This window comes from Raphanus sativus, chromosome 4, assembly GCF_000801105.2.
Source record: "Raphanus sativus cultivar WK10039 chromosome 4, ASM80110v3, whole genome shotgun sequence".
In the NCBI taxonomy this organism is placed as follows: domain Eukaryota; kingdom Viridiplantae; phylum Streptophyta; class Magnoliopsida; order Brassicales; family Brassicaceae; genus Raphanus; species Raphanus sativus.
Genome location: NC_079514.1, coordinates 20,123,893 through 20,133,245, shown reverse-complemented (window position 1 = coordinate 20,133,245; position 9,353 = coordinate 20,123,893).

Genomic DNA, 9,353 nt, shown 5'->3' with positions numbered 1-9,353 from the left:
AGGAGTCAGTTGGTTCATGCAACTCAGTAAGGAAACTGACTCACGAAGAGCTCGCAGCTCAACATGCACATCCACCTAAAACCTACCATTTATCACCCAGTAGCATCGAATGGCATCCGGAGCCATTCACCAATCAACATTGATTCTGCCGACGATCGACAGGATCCAGCCACCTCTCACATACCGAATGCAATTACCAAAATCGATATATCCCGACTTAATGCACTCCGAAACCCATCTAAACCTTCAGATATACTAACAGACAGCACCAATCAGCATTCTGAAGATGTAATCGAGCCTATGCAAGTTGATCAGGCTATAGAAAGAAGAACCTTAAGGAAAAAGAAGGAAAATGTTCCAAAACATCTTAAAAGAGGAGTTAACGAGAAGGAGAGGGATAGATTCATTAAAATGGTTATGAGGAACCCATAGATAAGCTATTCGAGGAAGCTTACTTTTCTCAAAGAATGTGGATATTCTTCGGAAAGATTAAAGAAACTGAACAGGACAAGAATTTCCATGAAATCAGAAAGAAGATGATTTAGAAAATTACACTGAAGAAACAGAGTGATCCTGGAAAATATATTGTTACAAATACATGTCCAGTTATCATCTGGACAGATGGATCTTGTGAGGTGCCATATTATTTTAAGTAAATGTTTGGAGCTTAGTAGTATTGGGTTCAGAACCACTTCAATTTCCGATTTAACGATATTTCATACGATTCACTATCTAGATTTAACTGTATACTGGTCTTTCTTTGTAAAACTCTACAATAAGTATCACGATGATTGGTTCGACTAGTACTTAAACTGCAGAGTAATGGTATGTCCTCGTGAAGAACAAAAATTTTAAGCACATTTACATTCCATTCTTTGCATCTTCTCTGATAAAATCACTGACCTTCATTCTCGAATGTACTGTTTGAAAATTGATAGTTTGCAAAATTGATTTATTAGAAAATTATAATTTGACGTAGAACTAATTTATATTAAACATGGTATTATGTTGATGTAATGTTTGATAAGTTTCGTCAATCGCTTGTAACACTGGAAAACAATTTCCTGTGGGGCACTATAACTTTATACAAACATAATTTTAATAAGGCCGCATGGAACTGTTCTATAATTTAGTAATTTACAGCGGAAAGAGAATATGCAGCTGCAATGTAAGAAAATAGTTGGAAAAGAAGAACGAAACTTTCTTGAAGGCAGAGAAAAAACGAAACTTTCTTTTGCGTGAGAAGAGATACAGTGAGTCACACTTAAAAACTGAAAACATAATCGGTGACCCATTTAAAAAAGGCCAAATTGGCTCGAAAACCACAAAACCAAACATATTTGCGCATCTAGACATAGGAATGACTATTTACCTGACCATAATGCACATTCGCGGGCAGAGGGGATTGAATTTACAACGCTACCCCGGGAGCTAGAAAAGTGTTGGGAGAATAGGGTGCATATATGATACGTAGACCGAATCTGCTAAAGATACACATGTTCCAGCGAAAAGGACAGTTTTCTATTTTAGTTGTGGCTAACATTCCCGCCTCCGCTTCCCTTCAAACCGAATAATACACGTGGGTTAATACAAAAACCCTCACATGTTTCACACATTTATACATGGGTCCTTCATATTCGCTAAATTGTTCAGAATAGACACTAAGTTTACAAAAGCTAAGTACTAGGACAAAAACAAATGCAGGAGCCAGCATATGTTGACGACAGAAGTTATAGGTTTTAGCGATCCGAATCTGTCCACTTACTGCAAAATGTTATCACTGAAGAAGGAAACAATTTATGGTTCAATAAGGGACAGACAAGAAATACTAGAATGCTGAGTTTTTAATTATTTATCAAATCATTTGGCGTCATCGTATGATCGGGTGGCAAACAAGGAAAACCAATCACCCTTCGTGATATTAAAAAATAATTACCAACACCGAAACAAAAACACACCACCTATATGTGGACATGTTGCAACTTGTGTTGCTAACAGTTGTTACGGTAACCAGACTCAATTTTACAACTATACTGGTTTGAAACGGACATGAAGAAATAACGAGGAGAAACAAGACAATTACATACAACATATGCTTAAGTTAAACAAACCAAACCGATAAGGACAAAGGTATTAAATTAATTTAAAATTCTTAAACAGGAACATATGTCAGAGATTTTTTTGATCAAGTGGGGGGCATAATGAGGTCTACCTGTAGGTTCTAGGCGACATTTAATGCTCTGCAATAAGCTGGATTTTCTGGAGATAACTGGAGCTTCACCTTGCTCATCTTGCTATAAAAGGGGACATCCGGTAACGATAGAAAGCAGAAAAAAGTATACCAAAAAACCAGCAAAAGTTCTTTACTCCCCGCATTCGCGGTCTTGGAAGGGATTAAAGGTAGTTTTCTATACTTATTTTAAGTTAATGATGTTTATTTGAAGCATTAAACAACACATCTTCCTAACTTCGTTTTGTACATACTTGAATGGTTTGTATAGATGGGTAGACTATTTCGGCTCGTTTGCGGGCTTTGGAAGAAATCTGCAAGTGGGTTGTGGATTTTTGAAGAAACCCAAGAAGGGCGAGGAGATGCACTGATAATCAACCGAACCGATTCCATCGATGGTCTTTTGGAGAGGATCCGTATAACGCTAACCCTCGGGATCCTAGCCCCTGTTGCGTTGACCTTTGAACTCCCGGGGTGGATGTGTGACCCTGATGATCAAACTGCTGCTCCTATCAGGCTCATGAGTGACAAAGACTTGGAAATAATGACAAGTGTTGCAGATTATATGCCTGACCCAGTTCTATTTGTTACTAGTGGACCTGAAGACGTCGCAAAATATGATTTCTTCTGTAGAACTCCCTTCACCGTTGAAGGCCGGACATACCTTGGGGAGGGCGTTACTGAAGAACAACATCATCAAGCTATACGAGGTAGAGCATTACCCTGTTACTCGTGTCCTTTAAAGTAAACGGTAATATAAAAATTGTTAACCTTGTGTGTTACTGGTTTTTTGTGTAGATTTGGTCGGCGGTCATCCAAAGTATGTAGCAAACACATGCTCGAGCTTATGTTCAATGAACCTCAGCTTCTTATCATCTTCCGTGTTGCTCTAGAAATAGAGATGGTTTATGGTATACACGACACTGATGATGCCAACAAAGCTGTTCCTCCTAATGGAACCATAACCGGAGATGGTGTCATCTCCTTGGAGGACGAGATTGCCTTCACCCCGGATTCAGTTCTGGATTATAATCCAAGTGATGAAGGTAAACGTAAGCTCCCACCAGTTAGTGAATATTTTAAAATGGATTAGGATAGGCCGAATGAGGAGATATTTAAAGAAACAGATAGCGTTAAAACAAATACGTCTGCGTAGGATTGGTTATTAAAATTGGGAAACGAAACAGATGTTGCAATTGTAAATTGTTTTAAAATTCCCTTTATTGTATATTGAAACTGCAACACAGCATCTAAAGTAATTTGACTAACGCAATGCAAACGTTATTATTTGTAGTGCTTTATGGGCAACCTCTTAGCGTTGCGGAGCTAGAGAACAGTCTGCCTTCATTCGACCCTGGAGCACTGGTTCCACACCTTACAACAGTCGATGCAACCCCTTTTAACTCTTGGGAACACATGGAAGAGGATGCTACTTACTGGAATGGAATGGTTGGAGAAGAAGGACCATATGAAATCATCTTAGAACAACAACTATTCCAAACCGATGGAAGTATTGGACAACCACTACCTCTTAATAGGCGAGTCTCTGCTCCACAACCTCCGGCATTCATTGTGATCGATGATGACCATGATGATATAGCGGACACTGGATCTTCGTCAGGCGGTGACGCCGTTGAGGTCAATGCAGCATTGCGTCCACCCGTTCCAATACTGGTAGATTCTTTGATGGAAACCAAAAACAGCAACAATGTCTTGGCAGGTTAGGTTCCGGTTTTAAGGCCTTTATGGTTAAGCGTACGGACCCCAGTTTAACTATCTTTTTCTATAGGTGAAGCTTCAACCGACGCTGGAGTAGAAAACACCTCGGCCACTGCTACCAATGTTCTCGAGCCCCGTACACGTCCTGTTCAACTCCCTGAACCGAATTTGGATCTCACTCTAACTGTTGGAATGTGCAACAACATGGCTGAACCAGGGTCTCCAATGGACGGTGTTGCCGCAGATGAAAAAGCCGCAGATGGAAGTGGTGGGTTGGGTCCGCTATTTTAGAATAAATATTATAAGTTATAATTAGATGCCTCTTTTTGATGTGATATAGCATGGCACTTGGGAAGTCAGCGTTGTCTTTATCTTTAACGGAAGTATGCCTAAGAATATATGTTGGACTTGGTTTGTGAAATAGTAATGTGAAATATGTTTATGAACTTTATGTCCTTCTATTATGCTGATCACCATATGCATTGAAAACATGTAGGAAACGAAACATACAATTCTGATGAATTATACAAAGGCAAGGTGTTTAGGACTAGAGCTGATTTGAAGCACCAAATAGCCTTATACGCTTTGCGAAATAAATTTTGTTATCGCACTGGTCGATCAACTCCCAACTGTTTGGTCCTCATATGTATAAGTGATGCGTGCAAATGGAGGATCTATGCGGCTAAAAGAAAGAATTTGGGAACGTATGAAATTCGCAAAGCGAATTTAACACATTCATGTCGCGTCGACGATCACGCAGGTATATGAAGATATATATATATATATATATATATACTAGGGTCGGCCCGCCCTACGGGCGGAAAGTTATAATAAAACTATTTTACATAATTTTCTATTAATTTATGAAGCATGTTTGATGCAATTGACTAAATTTAACTGTAAATAATTTAAACGGGGATATATTCAATTTTACTATGGTTGTGTAGATATTTTAATATATTTATTTTAATAATCTAATTTTGCTTTTGTTTTATTGTGTTTTATGCCGGGTTCTTTTATATTTTCTATTTTCATATCATTACTGAAACTACAGTTTACCTTTTTAATCCAATACATAATTTTTATAAAACATTCTCTATTTTCTGGATACGATAACATTTGATATATTGATATATCACAGTTTTTTCTGTTTAAAATCGTAAATGACGCATTTTAATAAAAAACCACATATATATACACACATATGTGTATAGATATATAAATATTTTACCATTAAAAGTAATAGAATAGCCATTTGTTGTCAATATATATATATATATATATATATATATATATATATATTACTAATAAACCTTTTTAGTGAATAAATTTAAATTACTTTATTTATTATCAATTATAAATAACATTAACTTTCACTAATAGTTAAAAAAAATTAAAATCTTTAATTCTCTAATTTGAATATTTATATATATATTTGGTACGAATATGTAAGTTATCTATATAAAAATCTGTAGAATATTTTAATATAAAATGTTTAGGTACTACATAATACACATACGTAAATATATTGGTATTGTATAGGTACACATAGTACACTATATTTTCCCATCCTTGGTTTCTTTTCTTTCTGATACATACTAAATAATTATCTTCTCTATGATAAGAATCATAGATGATGATAATCAAATATTTTCCGTGAACAGAATGTCTTTCGCAGCATCTTGGTTGGGCTTTGAGTTCACCGGGAAAAATGCCTTCTACAGTACACCAATAAAGATCATTATCTTGTTGACTTTTTGATTCTCCGGTGACACAACAAAGCTGAGAAGGCAGATCTTGCTGTCAGTGCTAAGCTCCATGAACTTGAGGTCCAAGCTATGAGGACGTTGGGCTGACGTATATATTTTCTGGTTCCCAAAAGTAACATATGTGTCAACCGCGGCGAGATATTTTTAGAATCTGCTTCATCTTCTTCCTCGGATCATAGTTTGTTTTAACACGTTTTAATGGCTAGGAAGGTTTCTTCAGCTTGAGGCCAATCTTGCAGGTCTTTTCTGTAGGTCTTTAGTCAAAGCATGTCTTGATGAATCTTCAGTTATATATACATCATCAAACAGATCAATGATCTATGCAATTTTGTTAATGTATTAGTCTTTGTTTGTATAAGAATATTTACTAACACAAATCTGAAACTGACTCATGTTTAATTCCTGTAAGTTTTCTTTGAGCCAACCTAAAAATCTGCATTCAACAAAATCAGAAAATTTATATGGGCAATGAAAGATAACACGACAGAAAATTATGTTTATATAGAACAAACCTTAATGCTTCAGGAGACATAAATACTCACATGTATCCGTGTTTATCCAAGAAATTTTTTTGTCAATGATTTATTATCGGACCAACGATAATGGTCAACGTTTTTAAAAGCTCGGTAAACTTAAATCTCTGAATCCATCAAATAATAAATTGGGTTGAAGTTTCTGTAGACTCTCGAAATCAGTTTTTTCTACTCACCATTTATGTAGAACTGGATCTCTTCTGCCTAAACTTTATTGAATGATGGTTCAAAAGAGTCCCATTTCGTAACATTTCTGATTTTCTGTAGCTCTGAATTCCTTCTTTGTGAAATTTACTGAATGTTGGTTCACAAAAATGGCGTAACATTACTTCTTGGCTTTTCGCAGAGATGATTAATTACAATCGAGGCTACCATGACTGGATAGTAAGAGCATAAATTTTTTATGAGTCAAGATAAGAAAATACAAATCAATCATTTTGAAATCTTAAAAGCCATATCAAGAGTCTCTATACTAAAGTTTCCAACAAGTAACTGAAAACATGATACTTTTATGCGTTTCACAATTTTCTCAACACTTCCTGAGTTGCATTAAATTTATTTTTCAGAATCCATGGCTGCTTATCCCAGAGCTATATGTTAACGCTGACTTTCTTTGATTATGAAGCAAGTCCGGAGAGAAATTCGTTAAATTAACAAATAGATATGTAGGGCCAACAAACTTATTAAATCTATAAATATTACCGTCGGCATAAATCAATTAAATCCAACTTAAAGTGGCTCTTAACAAATTTATGTACTTCGCCTGAAAGTAGCAAATCATTGAGTATAGTTAAGAGATTGGCGTATCCATTCCTCCCACGTCAATTGCAACAAATCCCCACCATTGCAAATCTTAAGAGATTTTTTTTCTAAGCTCAGTTTCATTCTAGCTTAAGACGTCGACTGAATCCAATAGCTCATTAGGGATTGGCGTATCCAATCATCCCACGTCAAGGATGACCAACTCTCTTCACAGCCTGCAGCACATCAACCACCAAACTAATTTATTTCGAAAATTCTACTCAACATAATGTTCCATTGGCAATCTCATCATGATGATTAAAATAAAATATGATCAATCTACATTCCAGTTCCAAAAGCTATATCTTTTCCACAGCAACATTGCTTCATCTAAATCTAAAGATGTATCCTTTGAGTCGAACATGAAAAACTTGATACGAACTTTTAGCAACTTGAATGTTGATGGAGTCGGGAATCTCTCTTTGAAGCAGCACAACACCAGCATTTCTCACGATATCAAGCTCATCATCGCTCATCTTCTCAGGCCACCTTCTCAGATTAGTACCACCTACGATAATGATGAGTTATGTCTGTCCATTTCAAGCCTCATAAATTAGTTATATTTCCTGAGAAAAGAATTTTACCTTCGATATCAGCGGCATATGGAAGACGACATACTGTGCACGACATCAGCAGCTGAACAAACTGTATGCTTGAGATCTAGAATATAACCTAACAACACAAAAAAAAAAATCATAAAAAGCATTAAAAAAACGGATTCTAATGATACAAAGTAAGCCAACACAAGCACTCACCTCAAAAACACTCTCTAAGCGCCAGCGAAAGCCTTCTTTGCTAAAGCAGAAGCACCAGCTGGTATCACCTTCAACACATTGAACCTCACAGTCCTGGACAAAGGCCTGAAGTTTAGCAACAACAACAGGAAAAGAAAAAAGATTAAATCAACCGCTCTAATCGAAACAGTTCCAATGAAGGGACGTTTACTGTCAATGTAGGTTCCTGTTCCGTAGGAAAAAAAAAAACAAAAACACAATCGCTAAAGAACCTAATTTTAAGGATATATTAATTTGATCTCGTATCAAAAAAATCAGTGCCTATCCAAACAGTTTAAAATCCATAGAAAGCAGACTGATCTAATTAAACAAACCTTGAATGACTGATGGCATCTGTCCAGAAGAGACCATGCAACGTCAAAATCGGACACGAAATAAATCTTCCCGGCGGTGAGTTTACGTCGGAACCTAATAAGGCGGTTAGCACTTATCGTTGCTTGCATGACCGTCTCCTGAAATATGAGTTACAAATCTCATTATCGACAAACAGGACAGGAGTAAGACAAAAGTAAAAAAATGACTGAACAAACACAAAAAGGGTAACAAAATAAAGTGATAGATGAACAATCATTAAGATTCTGGCCGGAATTATATGAATCTAAAAAATCAAAATCGAAAAAGGGTTCTTACGTTGACGTCCACCATGAGCTCTACGAATTGGGAAATGAGATGAGAGGAAGAGAGAAACACTCACCCGTATTTATACGCAGATATCGCCGCCTTCCAGTTCGAACGAAGCATTAAAGAGGACATAGAGGGGGAGCGAAAGACGGGATTGATCACCAAGCTTTAACTAACAACGTTACAGCCGATGTGAAGGAACTGAATCGGTAGAAATCAGCGCCGCAAGAAGGTTCACAGAGAAAGAAATCCGCACAGGACCCGACACTGACTGCAGACACAAAAGCCCAATCACATATGTAGAAGAAAAGCCCAATAAAACACTTTTTTAATGAAATGCAGAGTTTTAGACAATGCGGACACGTGTCAGCCTCTCCTGCACCCAATTGATGACGTGTCTGCTGAGCTGGACGCCCCAGGAGAGATTAAAAGGCTATTTTATATATAAAGATTTATGTTAATTTGATGCATGCAGTATATTAGGTGGTTCAACAAACTTAAACCTTATAACAACGGTTTGCGGTATAGTTATGTTGCCTATAAGACGCGGTTAGCGATAGCAAAGGAACTATAACGTATGCCAAATCATATAGTTTCTTATGCTACCCTAGCTTCAAAAATTGTAATAGGCGACTACGAACGGCTGCATAATCAACTGTATTAAGCAGAAACCTGAATTTAAAACAATTTTCAGAGTATAAAGATTGCGTTATTTTGTGGCAACAGTATAAATGTGTAGATAGGTAACAACTTTTCTAATAGTTTTTGTTTACTAACAGACCTCTCTCCCAGAGGGTATGAAGAACAAGCAACACATGCTGTCATTGGGGAAATAATAAAGTCAAGATTTGCTGGCTCCGGAGTAGGGCCACGCCCAAATGATATC